This window comes from Neovison vison, chromosome 1 (assembly GCF_020171115.1).
Source record: "Neovison vison isolate M4711 chromosome 1, ASM_NN_V1, whole genome shotgun sequence".
Classification (NCBI taxonomy): domain Eukaryota; kingdom Metazoa; phylum Chordata; class Mammalia; order Carnivora; family Mustelidae; genus Neogale; species Neogale vison.
In genome coordinates, this window is record NC_058091.1 from 301,079,996 (window position 1) to 301,093,578 (window position 13,583).

A 13,583-nucleotide genomic window follows, 5' to 3' on the forward strand; every position below is an offset into this window, starting at 1 on the left:
AACAGAGAGAATAAATAAAATAAAGAATAAAAATTTCCCCAGATTAATGTCAGATACCAAACCATAGATTCAGGAAACTCAGAGAATACCAACTAAAATAAATACCCCCAAATTACTTTTAGGCATATTATATTCAAACTGTAGAAAATCAAAGATAAAGAAAAAAATTCTGAAGAAAGCCAGAGGGAAAAAAAACACTTTACCTAGAGAAGAAAGATAAGAATTAAATCTGATTTCTCCTCAGAAACCATCTAAGTAAAAACAATGGATTATATTGAAAGTGCTAGGAGAAAACAAAACAAAACAAAACAAAACCTCCACCAACATAGACTTATGTACACTGCAAAACTATCATTCAAAAGTAAAGGAGAACAAAAGACTTATCTGACATACACAAAATACCTGTTGCCACGGTTCATAACCTAGATGAAACTAATTATTTGAAGGACCCAATCTGTTGAAATTCCCACAAGAAAAATTAGGCAGTCTGAATAGGCCTATATCTATTAAATAAATTGAGTGAAAAAATTAATAACCTTTCAAAACAGAAAGCACTACACCTAGAGGGTTCACTGGTGAATTCTACCAAATACTTAAGAAGATACTATGCCAACTATCTATACTCTCTTTTAAAAGGTAGAAAGAGTTCCCCTCTATTTGGGGGAAGGTCAGCCATTTTTTTCTATTCAGGTTTCAACTGACTGGATGAAAGTCACACATATTGAGCAAGCTAATCTACTTTACCCACTCTACCCATTTAAATGTTAATTCCATCCAAAAACATGCTCACAGATATACCTAGAGAAACGTTTGATGAAATATCTGGACACCTCAGAGCCCAGTCAAGTTGAAATATAAAATTAATCATCACAACTTGTGAGAAGAAAAAGAAAAACTAGGTATAGAAATTGACAGTTTTCTACATGGAATGGTAGGTGCTTATATTTTCAAGTTAACAATTTGCTCTAAATTGAATTTATATAGAAACAAATTGGATGATGACCTCAAGATACAAACACAATTGCCTGGTTCTCCTCTCTTTCCCAGCAGTCTGTTACTCAGATACTGGGCTAATAGTTCTGTGGTCATAGCAGATGTGCTTTATATATGTTTTCCTTGACCTATTAATATCATTGTATTTCTATCAGTGCTGCCCTGTGAAGGAAAATTGTATTGATATTAACAAAATTCTGAATCTGGTATAAATGTATTTTATATTTTAATAAATTTTTAAGCAAATACAATTTTAGAGCAAAAGGAACTCAAATTATTTGATGCTTCTCATAAGTCCAATATTATCCATCACATGAGGTTTTTTTTTAAGTTCAGAGTGTGTTATTCATTAAAATAAGAAAGGGAGAGAAACAAAAAATTCAAAAACTGAAATATCAAAATAAGTTTATTATAAAAGTATTACTTGGAATGATTCTTATTATGCTAGCAGAGAAAATACAATATTTATTTTGGTTTTTAATATAAATTGATATTTTCTTAGGACACTGCAAACACTTTGAAAATTAACTTGTCCTCCCTTCTTAGGCTGAAATGTTCATTTGTTTCCAAAAAATATAAGACAGTCATGGTTAGTAAAAATTTTAGTAAATTTTAGTTATCAGTTCTTCAACTGAAGAACTTTTCAAACCACCATTTTAGTCTCTGAATTAAAATAACCACATGAAGCAAGTTAGCCAAATCTATCTTCTAAATTTATATGAAGCATAAACTATATTTAAATATCTTCTAACACCTTTAACTCAGTATTTTACCCTAGTCCCTTTAAGTTAGAGGTGAAGAATTCGTGCAGAATTTACTGAAAGACTCAAAGGTGCAAATTCACAGTTATATTGTAACCCTATGGGAGAGTAAGAAAAGTAACTTTGAGAAAATGATTTAATCCATGAAAATGTTGTGGAAACCAAACATATTCTTTCCATTTTCTTTAAAGTATGCGCTACCTAGAAGCAAGTCTTATTAAGGTAAGATAATTAGCTCAATCAATGAAAAACAAATCATTGATTCACATCTTATGTCACTATAGGAATTCTTTTTTAATTAAATACAAGAAAAATGCAACCAGATATCTGAAAGTGATTTTGAACATAACATTCTTAATTATGTAGCAGATAGATGAATTCCCAAAACTCAGTGATTTAGATAGTTGTTCTATCTTAGCATAGTCTAGTGAAGATGGCAGGTAGGATAAGCTTCATGGAGTCATTAAGAAATGTGTGTTATGCTTCATGAATACTGTGACTCTTTTATGTTCATCAGAATACTTTGAGATAGATCCTGCATTAGGTAGGTGGCTGACCAGAGAGAGAGCAGAAGGGGAAGAGAGAGATACAGAGAGAGAGAGAGAGAGATTATAGAACTTGAGTTTGAACGAGTGACTTATGTTGTCTTCTTTCCCCCTCCTTTTCCACCTCTTCTCCTTCTTACTCACAATAGGACTGAAATGTATCCGTAGGAAAATAATCCTTTCTTGGACTGAAATGTATCCGTAGGAAAATAATCTATTCTTACATATTTTTTTTTATACTTGCTTATTTTGGATACACTCTCTATGTTATCTTGGTCACACATTCATCCTACATAGTTTGTTAGATATGCAAAAGGAATTTTCACTGATTTTCCAGTGTCCCTAGTCTGTAAAAATAGAGCCTAATTTTAATCTTAAGTGTAATGCTGGTTCATTGCAAACAAACAAACAAACAAATAAAAAGCTAGTCAACAAAAAGAACAGAATGTTATAAAAACATAATAAAAGTATTAAAAAGTCTAATCCATAATTTAGAAATTATTATCTACTATTTTTGCAAATAGTCCTCTTTATTTTCATCCATATATTTGTTGTTGCTATTTTTTTGTTGTTGTTGTTGCTATTGAAATGAGATCATTCATTATAGTTTTTGGTACAGATTTTGTTTTTCCTTAGAAAAACAGTTGATATATTTCTAAGTTAAGAAATAATATTTTATATTTTTGTATTGGTAGTGTATCATTTCTCTCAATTCTTTCAGTAAAAATTGCTGATATGTTAACTTTTATTCCACCCAAGAGGAGTTTGGCAATATAGTAGTTGCTCAATAATGAATATTACATTAAATTTAAGCATCTTGGACTGAGAATAAAGACTTGTGTACAGTTTTTTATGAAAAGACTAGTTGCAGAGCCTTACTTAAATGAGCTATTGCATTGCACTTAACTTAAAATTAAAACACTCTTTTAATAAGTTATTCTGCGGAGGCGACATTGATAGTGGTAGATATTGTTAATGTATTAGAATTTCACTGATTAAAAAAATTAGCAAGGAGAATAGCAGAATCAAGTAGGACAATAAGTAGGACAACTCCTGTGCCAAAACTAGATGACCCATTTTCATTCTCATGCACCCCCAAGTACAAATAAATGGTTTGGGACAAACACCAATAACTACAAAACACAACTGTTACCAAAAAAATCATATGGAAGAAAATCATGTGATAGTTTGAGAGGCAGAGTACTGAAAATCATCATCACGTACATACTAGAAGACTCAGAGGGCAGTCCCAACACAGCATGTGAAACTGGGGGTTGTGGAGGTTGGTGGCATTTGAGGTTTCTAACTCCAAATAAGCACAGTGATATAAAGGAAGGTCTGGTGCTCAAATAGTGCAGCTGTTTTTGAGTATGAATCTTGGAGACTAACAAACCACAGTGCTCTCCCAAGTCAACCTGAGGAGTAGAATATCTCCCAAAGAGCTGGACTGGATAATAAGCAAAGAATTAGAAGAGTTCAGATGAAAGGGCAGAGACCTCCAGTAGTTGAATCCTGCTGTTTTAATCTGCATGAAAAGAGAAGAAAGGATAGTGACACTAGAAAAGTGATATTGGTCGATTCCTTTCTCTTGGAAGTGCATGAAAATTCATCTCACTTCATACTAAACCAGTGAAAAAGATTGTGGCTTTGTCCTCTAAAAGCTACAGAGAAGAAGAAAGAAGAGAGAAGGAGGAGGAGGAGGAGGAGAAGGAGAAGGAGGAGAAGAAAAAGGAGGAGGAGGAGAAGCAGAGGAGGAGAAGAGAGGGAGAAAGGGAGAGGAGAGAGGATTAGCTTCCAATCTATGCAGAAAGTGTGTTGCAAATTTATGTTAGCAAAGGAAATGAAAAATACAGTCTAATATTTTGAAATAAGAGAAATAAAGGACATGACAGAAATATAAGCCAACAACATAAATCAAGATTGGAAAAGGTCAGAAAGAAGTGATTGGAGAAAAGAAAAATATGAAAACAGAAGCTAATGAACTTCATTAAGAATTACAATGGGGACACATGGGTGGCTTAGTAGAGCAACCCACTCTTGACCTTAGGTCTTGATCTCAGGATTGTGAGTTCAAGCCCTGCACTGGGTGTGGAGACTACTTAAAAATAAATAAATAAATAAATAAATAAATAAATAAAATACATGTAATAGACCCCTCTGAAGAAGAAAAACCAAATAAATGGAATAGAAAAATACTAGAAGTATAATCCTAGAAAATTTCCTGAGCCCAATAAAAATATGGTGTGAAACTACATAATGATAGAACGCTGAGTTCCTTGGGAAGTTAAGCAAGTATTTCCAACACTAAAATATATTCTGGTAAAATAATTAGACTTGAAGTAAAAGTCCCTGTAAGCATCTAGAATAGAATGTGGAAGTTTAGGTTTCCAATTCAGACTAAGAGAGAGATTAACAAAGAAAAGGAACATTTATGTTTCAACTAGAGATATAACATGAACGCAACTGGACATGTAATATTACAACAAGGAATTCCTGGTTTGTGTGTGTGTGTGTGTGTGTGTTTGAGGGGTTACGCTTCTATGCTAGCTGTGTTGGAAAAAGAAGAGTCTTGTAATTTAGAGACACACTGAAATATTCACACATAAATTAATATGCTGTTTGCATTTGCCTCAAATTTACCCAGGAGCATGTGTTGTGTAGAGACAATAATGTTGCTCGTAGTTTGAATATTATTAAAGCCGAGTGATGGGTCCAGGGAGTTGATTACAGTCTCTTTCCTTTTTGCATACAGTTTGAAATATTCCATACAAAAAGTGTTCTTCAAAAATGGATTTTTTTTTTACTATTTTAAAATAGTTTTCCCATATGCTGTATTTTGATTTAGACTTTCTAATGTATTAAATTTAATTTCTCCACATCATGGGTTATTTTTGCCTGAGTCATGTTCTTAATCATAATTCTCCATTTCAGTTCTGTTCCCAAAAGTTTTAGCCACTACTACCTAAAGTAATCTCCTTAAACAAAACTATTTTCTCTAAATTCAAACTATTCAAAATGGATGGAAATATTCTTAAATTAGGTCTATATATATATAATCCCATACCTCTAGTGAGGAAAATGTGTATTATTTTTAACTGATTACCTACTTTAAGCACTAGAATTCCAGAAATAATGCCTTTATCTAGATTCCCAAACTGTGATCACAGTTTTTTGTAATAATCTACCATTTTTGTTCAACCTACAGTCACTTTTTTTGGTCCCCAGTAATCTGATCTACATCTCATCAGTGAGATTTCAAAATATAAATCTGACCATGTCACCTTCCTGCTGGAAACTCTACTAGGGCTTCTGAATTTCCAGCTTTGCACATCCAGGCCCTCTGCCTAGACTGCTTCCTGTAGGCCTTCATTTACCTGATTCTATCAGTTTTATCAGAACTTAGTGCCAATATCACCTCCTAGGAAAATTACTTCTGAAACTTGCTTGGTAGGTTCCTTGATGTATACGCTCATAACACCCCGTAATTTTACTTTAGAGCAATTATCACCGCTTCTTGTTTTATATGTATTTGTCTACTTACTATTTACAAGTGTCTGTCACTTGCCTTAGGTGATAAACTCCATGAAGGCAGCAGCCATTGGGGTTTTAAAAAATTTAATAATTTTTCTACTTTCTAGGACAATAAACGTATTCTATTACTTGCACATTTGTTTATTGTAGAATTTGTGAGTGTTCCCAGTGTTTGTGGCTAGTACTTCCATCAGATAAGGAACATTTCTTGAAGAAAATCATTGATACTCTCGCTCTATATTCTATTTTTAACACTATAGCATTCTGCTCTTCCTTCTCATTCCCTACCTCCCCTATATTTCTTTTAGAAAGTGGCAAGTTTAGCAGAACTTAACCAAATGAGTGAGTTCATAAGAAAACCACTGTGGTCTCCTATGTCAGTGACACCTAAAATTCTGTCATTTAAATTAAATGGATCCCAGGACTCTCTAGAAACATAATCTCAAAGACATTTTAAAATTGCAACCTGTAGAGTCCACAATGGATTTTTTAAAGGAATAATATAAAGTCACAAGAGGAAGCAAAAAAAGAATAGCGTAACAATGATAACAGAATAGGAAAAAAGCAAGTGTTGAGAAGTATGTCCTGCTAATGCAGCCTTTCTTGCCACCAGTAAAAATATGAAATGGCTTAGTGTCTAAGCTCAGAAAGTAGAGATTTGTACAATGTTATTGGTATAAAACCTTGCAGCATACTTAGTTGGCCTTAGGTGAAAGCATATGTTAAAATCTAATGATCATGGTGTGGTAATAAGCAATTAATTTAATTAATATTAAATATTTAAGTTCTCCTGAAAACTGAATCAAAATTTTCAAATAAGTATGAATGTTCCTGTATTTGTTTCTTTATCAAGTCAAGCCATTTTAACTGCATGCTTGCTAATATTTTCCACCAAATTGTTAACATGCTATTAAAATATAATTTTGTACATTTATAATAATTCATTTCTTTTACATGTAGAAGTTTAATAGATTAATTAGACCAAGATATAGTTGATTTTAAAGAGAAATAAATAAATATATAAACAAAATTTGATTGAAATATAATACTAAAATAATGTATTTTTTAAAAATGTTAATTATCGGGGTGCCTGGGTGGCTAAGTAGGTTAAGTGTCTGCCTTTGGCTCAGGTCATGATCCCAGGCTTCTGGGTTAGAGCCACATGTTCAGGCTTTCTGTTCAGCGGGGAGCCTGCTTCTCCCTGTCCCTTTGCCTGCTGCTATAGCTACTTGTGCTCTCTCTTTTTCTGCCAAATAAATAAATAAAATCTTTAAAAAAAAGATAAAAATATGTTCATTGTTTAATACTCATGATATCAAACTGTGGGATATAAACAGCAGAGTGTAAGAAATATGCTCTTTAGTTCTTTGGGGTATAAAATATACTGGCCATTCTGATTTCCTTTATTATGTATTTTTCTTCTTTAATTAAAAATTAATAAATCTGAAATTAGATATTTTGCCAACATTACTGAATCTGTTATTTAATTGACTTGTATAATATTTAATAATGGAGGATTACCTTTAGAATAGATAAAATTCATGAGACTAAACAAAGTTTGAAAAGGATCAGGAGCTCAATTAATTCAAAATATTCTGAGTAATTTAGAGTAACACTTAGAAAACCTTTCTGCTTTCACAATTGAAAGAATTGACCCATGAGGTAAGATCTGACGAACAGTCATTATTATTATTATTGCTACTCTAGAAACTACTTCCTTAACTGAATGGAACAAACTTTATTGAAAAGTTTTGTTGCGCTCCCCAGGCTATAACTCAAATTAATGTTCTCTCTTTGACTTGAGAATCCCTTGTAGATATTTTGAGAATACCTGCCTCTACTAAGAAAAGTTAAAAAGTACAGTGCAATTTTTCATTTTATTTAATATTTATGCCATTTAATAGTAGTCCAGAATATGCTTCTCAAAACCAAAGTATGGTTATATAGCATATACCAGACACATACCAGTTTACTAATTCTATTTTATAATATCATTTCATTTTATATACTCTATCACTTCAGATTAGATGCTGTATCTTAGAAAATCATCTGTAGGTATTTGATCATGCACATTAAATTCATCCAATGATATCTGCCTCTCACAAATAGATATGATTTATTTGATAGTGTAATTACATAGACTTGATAATTTTGTATTGTTTGTAATAATAATTAATTTTTCCATTTTTCATTCATTTACAGTTTGCATTTATTTCCTTGACTGGTTTACCTTAAGCTTTGTTATGATTATAATTAGCTATATATTAAAGTGTGCTATACTTTAGCACATTGGACCAATATTGACAGACTCAGGAAAAACAAATTGCTATAGATTTTATTTTATTTATTTTTATTTAATTTTTATTTTTTAAAGATTTTATTTATTTATTTATTTGACAGAGAGAATATAACTAGGGGAAGCAGCAGACAGAGGGAGAGGGAGAGGCAGGCTCCTTGCCCAGCAGGGAGCCCAATGCAGTGCTCCATCCCAGGACCCTGGGATCATGACCTGAGTCAAAGGCAGCTGCTTAACTGAATGAGCCACCCAGGTGCCCCTCCTACAAATTTTACACATGTACAAAGTAATTTATTGATTTTTTATTAACATATAATGTATTATTTGTTTCAGGGGTACAGGTCTGTGATTCATCAGTCACACAATTCACAGCACGCCCCATAGCACATACCTTCCCCAGTGTCTGTCACCCCGCCACCACATCCCTCCCCCCTCCCTCCCCTCCATCAATCCTCAGTTTGTTTCCTGAGATTAAGAGCCTCTTATGGTTTGTCTCCTTCTGGTTTCATATTTTTTTTCATTTTTCCCTCCCCTCCCCTATGATCCTCTGTTTTGTTTCTCAAATTCCTTATATCATAACTTACTGATTTTTTAAAAAGATTTATTTATGAGAGAGAGAGAGCGCCGGCGCGAGAGAGCGCATGAGTGGGGGGAGGGGCAGAGAGAGGGAGAGAAGCAAACTCCTCAAAGAGGGGGGAGCCAGAAATGGGGCTCATCTCACCACCTTGAGATCATCACCTGAGCTAAAATCAAGACTTGATTGCTTAACCAACTCAGCCACCAGACACCCCTTCATTGATTTTTAATGTTGGAAATCACATTGTTTATTGTTTGACATTTAAAAAAATATTATTTCTAATTAGCACTGCCATGATAAGCTTCCTTGTTTGGTGAAGCAGTTTTAGTGTTCGTATTATCTTAAAACAACAGGTGAAGGAGCTTGCCAGTTAGTCAAAAGAAATAGAAACAAATATGAGATTAGCTTAGAAACTTTTAAGAAAATCAAATATATATGTGTGTATATATACATATATCCCTAAATTTATAAATACAACATTTATTTATAATCCTAAAAATGCTTAAATGTTAATAGTGTTTTAATTCCACTAAAATATTTATCAAGATTTCCTATATAAATATAAAACAAATAAAACATCTAATGCATTTATTTACCTTGAGAGATAAAGGACTAGTTTCCCCACAACATTTGGTAACAAACCCTTAAGAAATGAGAACTTGGGCACCTGGGTGGCTCAGTGGGTTAAACGTCTGCCTTCGGCTCAGGTCATGATCCCAGAGTCCTGGGATTGAGTCCCACATCAGGCTCTCTGCTTGGCAGGAAGCCTGCTTCCTCCTCTCTCTCTCTCTCTCTCTGCCTACTTGTGATCTCTCTCTGTCAAATAAATAAGTAAAATCTTTAAAAAAAAAAAAAAAAAGGAAAGAAATGAGAACTTGTCATTTATTATTCATCCCTTATTTGTCCATTCAAAATACACTTTTGTATCCTGAACTCAGTATTTGATGTTGGTGGTTCTTCCAGATCCACACCCCACGTTTGTTTATGAGCTCAGCTTCCTGGCTCATGATGCTGACCTGCATGGATTCTCCCCTTGCTCTGTTTCTTTTGGGCCGTCAGTCAGTGCCCTGACAGAAGATAACAAGGAGAAAGCACAGTGTTTCTACCCAGCACCACTTGAGGTTGTTTCTTTGAGGCTCTGTTCTCGACTAATTTATCTAGCTCCACTCAAAGCGGGCTTCCTTATGGGACTTTCTCTACATTATTCCCTTGGGCCTCAGAGCAGTGAAAACTTATTTGTCACACAAACACATGACTCTTTGTAAAAAGTCTTTTGTAAATACATTCTGCCCAAATGATCCCAACTTTGGGTGTTCCATCTGATTCCTGCTGGGGTCAGCCTGAAACTATTGTCTACCACCCACCAGGTATGGCTCTTGTTAATGTCAAGATTAACAAATAAATTATTTGTTGCTTTATTTACTCATTATATATTTATTATTTATTTATTCATCCATTCACTTGCTGATTGTAATTTGAAGTGGAACAGAGACCTCTCAATTTCTTTTCTTGCATCTTTAAGTAAAATTAGTTCTAAAGGTCTCACCTCTGCCCTTTTCCTGCACCAGTCATACCAAACATTCAGAATTCCAATCTGTGAAAGCAAAACTACAAGAAGATCTGAGAAGTTGTGAATTTAAAATGTAAGATATTTCGTTAGTATTCTCCTTTCCATGTGAGGACAGAACATGTCTTTTGTGTATAAACTCAGTGGTGAAATGCAGAATGTCTTCCCTCATTAAACACTGTTGAGATGTTTTTGACTAGAAGTGTATTCTTGAAATGTATTCATTATAATATTAATTTTCTAGTAATCAAATAATGTGAATTACCAATGGGGATTGTTAAAAAAAGGTTTTGTCTTTGTATATGTGGTTCATAATTACAATGCAAAAAACATCATTCTTCAAGAATAGTAAAAGACACTATGGTTCCATCTCATTCTTTCTTAAAGATTTTTTTTTTTAATTTATTTATCTGACAGTGAGAGAGCAAGATCACAAGTAGGCACAGAGGCAGGCAGAGAGGGAGGAGGAAGCAGGCTCCCTGATGAGCAGAGAGCCCCATGCGAGGTTCGACCCCAGGACCCTGAGATCATGACCTGAGCTGATGGCAGAGGCTTAACCCACTGAATCACCCAGGCGCCCCTCATATTTTTTAAAGTATGGCTATGTAATATTTTTAAGGCAATTGTAGGATAGTTTTTGGATTAGGAAACATTAAAAACATTTAAAAGCATTTAAACATAAATAACATTAAAGTATTTAAAACATTGGATATAAAAATTTAGTTTTGCTATTTTTAAAAAAATTTCTTATTTATTCAATTTTTTAAAATACGTTTTAAGATAACATATTGATTCTAATTCTTGAAACAGACAAGTCCATTCACAATATAAGAGAGGCTATGGCACAAATGGTTGTGCCATTTAATTGCAGTTTTGTCTGAAAATGGTATCTTATAAGACGTTTATCTTCCCTGAAGGAATTCATACTGGGACTTGCTTTGCTCAAAATGTTGTCTTTGTTATTCAGGGGCTCTTAATAGGCTTTTCCCCTCTCTCTGGATGCAGTTGTCAAATATACAGAACGGGGCGCCTGAGTGGCTCAGTGGGTTAAGCCTCTGCCTTCGGCTCCGGTCATGATCTCAGGGTCCTGAGATGGAGTCCCGCATCGGGCTTTCTGCTCAGCGGAGAGCCTGCTTCCTCCTCTCTCTCTGCCTGCTTCTCTGCCTACTTGTGATCTCTGTCTGTCAAATAAATAAATAAAATCTTAAAAAAAAAAAAATATATATATATATATGGAACGAATTAGTCAATCAACTTCTTCCTCTCTCTCTCTCTCTCTCACAGACACACACACACACACACACACACTATGTTTCAAATATAGGCCCGCAATATATCTGGAAATTTCAGGAGAATGAGTAAAATTACAGTTAAGGAGAATGAGAATGATGAAAACCGAACACAAATATAATAATAGATAGATGTTTTATAAAAGCCATTGGAGCAAATAAAACCAAGATTATTTTTGAGAAATATATCTCTTCTTCCAAAAATCTGTTATACAAATAAAACTTCATTGCAAATACTAATATTCAGCTTAACATTTTTCACTTATCCTTCTGTCCTTCAAGCATTCAGTAAATATTCAAGTAGCCTTCTGTTAAGTCATCATTGTCCATAAAGTTTATTTGAATTTAAGTAAATTCTGCCATGCCAGACACTATCTTTTACTCATCTCTCTATCCTCAGAGTGGAGCATATTCTGGGGAAAATATTAGATATTTAGTTAAATGTGACTGTAATTAACTATTGACACATACTATACAACAAGGTTAACATTCTTAATCAAGGAGTAAGCAGGAATTCTAAAAGTAAGAAATTCGAGAGCAGCCCAATACAACCAATTTGGAGAATCTGGTGTCACATGACATGAAGGTACCCAAAGCTGCTGAATTAAGCACTCATGTACCCCCTCCCCCGCCCCGGGGAATTTAATGATGTGTTCAAGGATGTCTGGCTGCTGCTTAATAATGACAGTCTCCTCAGGGAAGGGGCAGTACAGTCATTTGCCCAGTTCATACCTGGAAAGATAGAAGGGTGTGAAGATCAGGTCTTAATTGCAGAACAGAGTGATCTGGGTAATAGCAGATTTTTAGATCCAAGAATCAATATTTCCCTTATTTGTGATCCCTTAAGGAAAGAATCAAGTGACAGCCAGCCAGCCAGAGGACATGGGTGGAGGTACAGAGAATCCTGATGGTGTTTTAAGGATCTAGGTGAAAGATCATTATTCCAACGACTTTTGTACTCTTTATGCCAATAATGTAGATGGCAAAAGACCATTGTTGCATATATCAGAAGCCACTAGCTTCAGCCTAAAAGCTTCCGCAGTGGTCGTTGGAGATGAGAACCCCCACAGCACCAACAGGCCAGGTTGTTGGAATACTCGATTCAGGTTTACTGGTGCGGAGATGGCAATGTTCAGTTGGTTAATATGAAGAGTAAGAAGTTGGTTAGTATGAAGAGGTACGCATTAAGTAACTGTTTCAAGTGAAGTCCAAACTGCCAAGGAGTTTATTAAAATCATAGAGCGTGCAGAAAATGAGTATCAGGGGCGCCTGGGTGGCTCAGTGGGTTAAAGCCTCTGCCTTCGGCCACATCATGATCCCGGAGTCCTGGGATCAAGGCTCTCTGCTCGGCAGGGAGCCTGCTTCCTCCTCTCTCTCTGCCTGCCTCTCTGCCTACTTGTGATCTCTGTCTGTCAAATAAATAAATAAAATCTTTAAAAAAAAAAAGAAAGAAAGAAAGAAAATGAGTATCAGGCAGCAATCAATGACAACTATCACACAGTGTCAGACACCACGTTCAATGCTTTGTGCCAGCCATTGCCAGTTACTTGCACCATAATTGACTAAAAGAAGATCAGCAAAAAAATGCAGAACGCTTGAAGGCTGAATGTAAGGATTCTTCAGTATGTAGGAAGGAAGGATTCAACATGTGGTCATGTGATAAATAGTGATTTATTTATAAACGAGAGTGATATTTTGTTCGGGCCTTAGTTAAAGGTTTTCTAGCCCTCATGGAATATTGTTGAACCTATAGCAACATCTTGATTCTCTTTTGTTATTTGCTTTGCAATTTTCTGTTTTCACTATATCTACTTGTGTTTGTTTTGTTGTTGTTGTTAGGTTTGTTTGTTTGTTTGAATTCTGTCACATTTAGTGATGAAGAGAGCGATGTGTCCTGGAGTCATTTTCCTGCCTAGATAATTTTCCTAGCCATGAAATCCTGTTATTAATATAGACTGGTAATATGGTCAGTACTTTTCTCCGCCTGTCCTTCAAAGCACTTCTAGTACCTCCGTGATTCTTGC

General features: G+C 34.6%; 1 pseudogene; it reads left to right on the forward strand.

Annotated features, from left to right (window-relative positions):
• Positions 1-12,173: 12,173 nt before the first annotated feature.
• On the forward strand, positions 12,174-13,125 carry LOC122895712 (annotated as a pseudogene).
• The last annotated feature ends 458 nt before the right edge of the window (positions 13,126-13,583 follow it).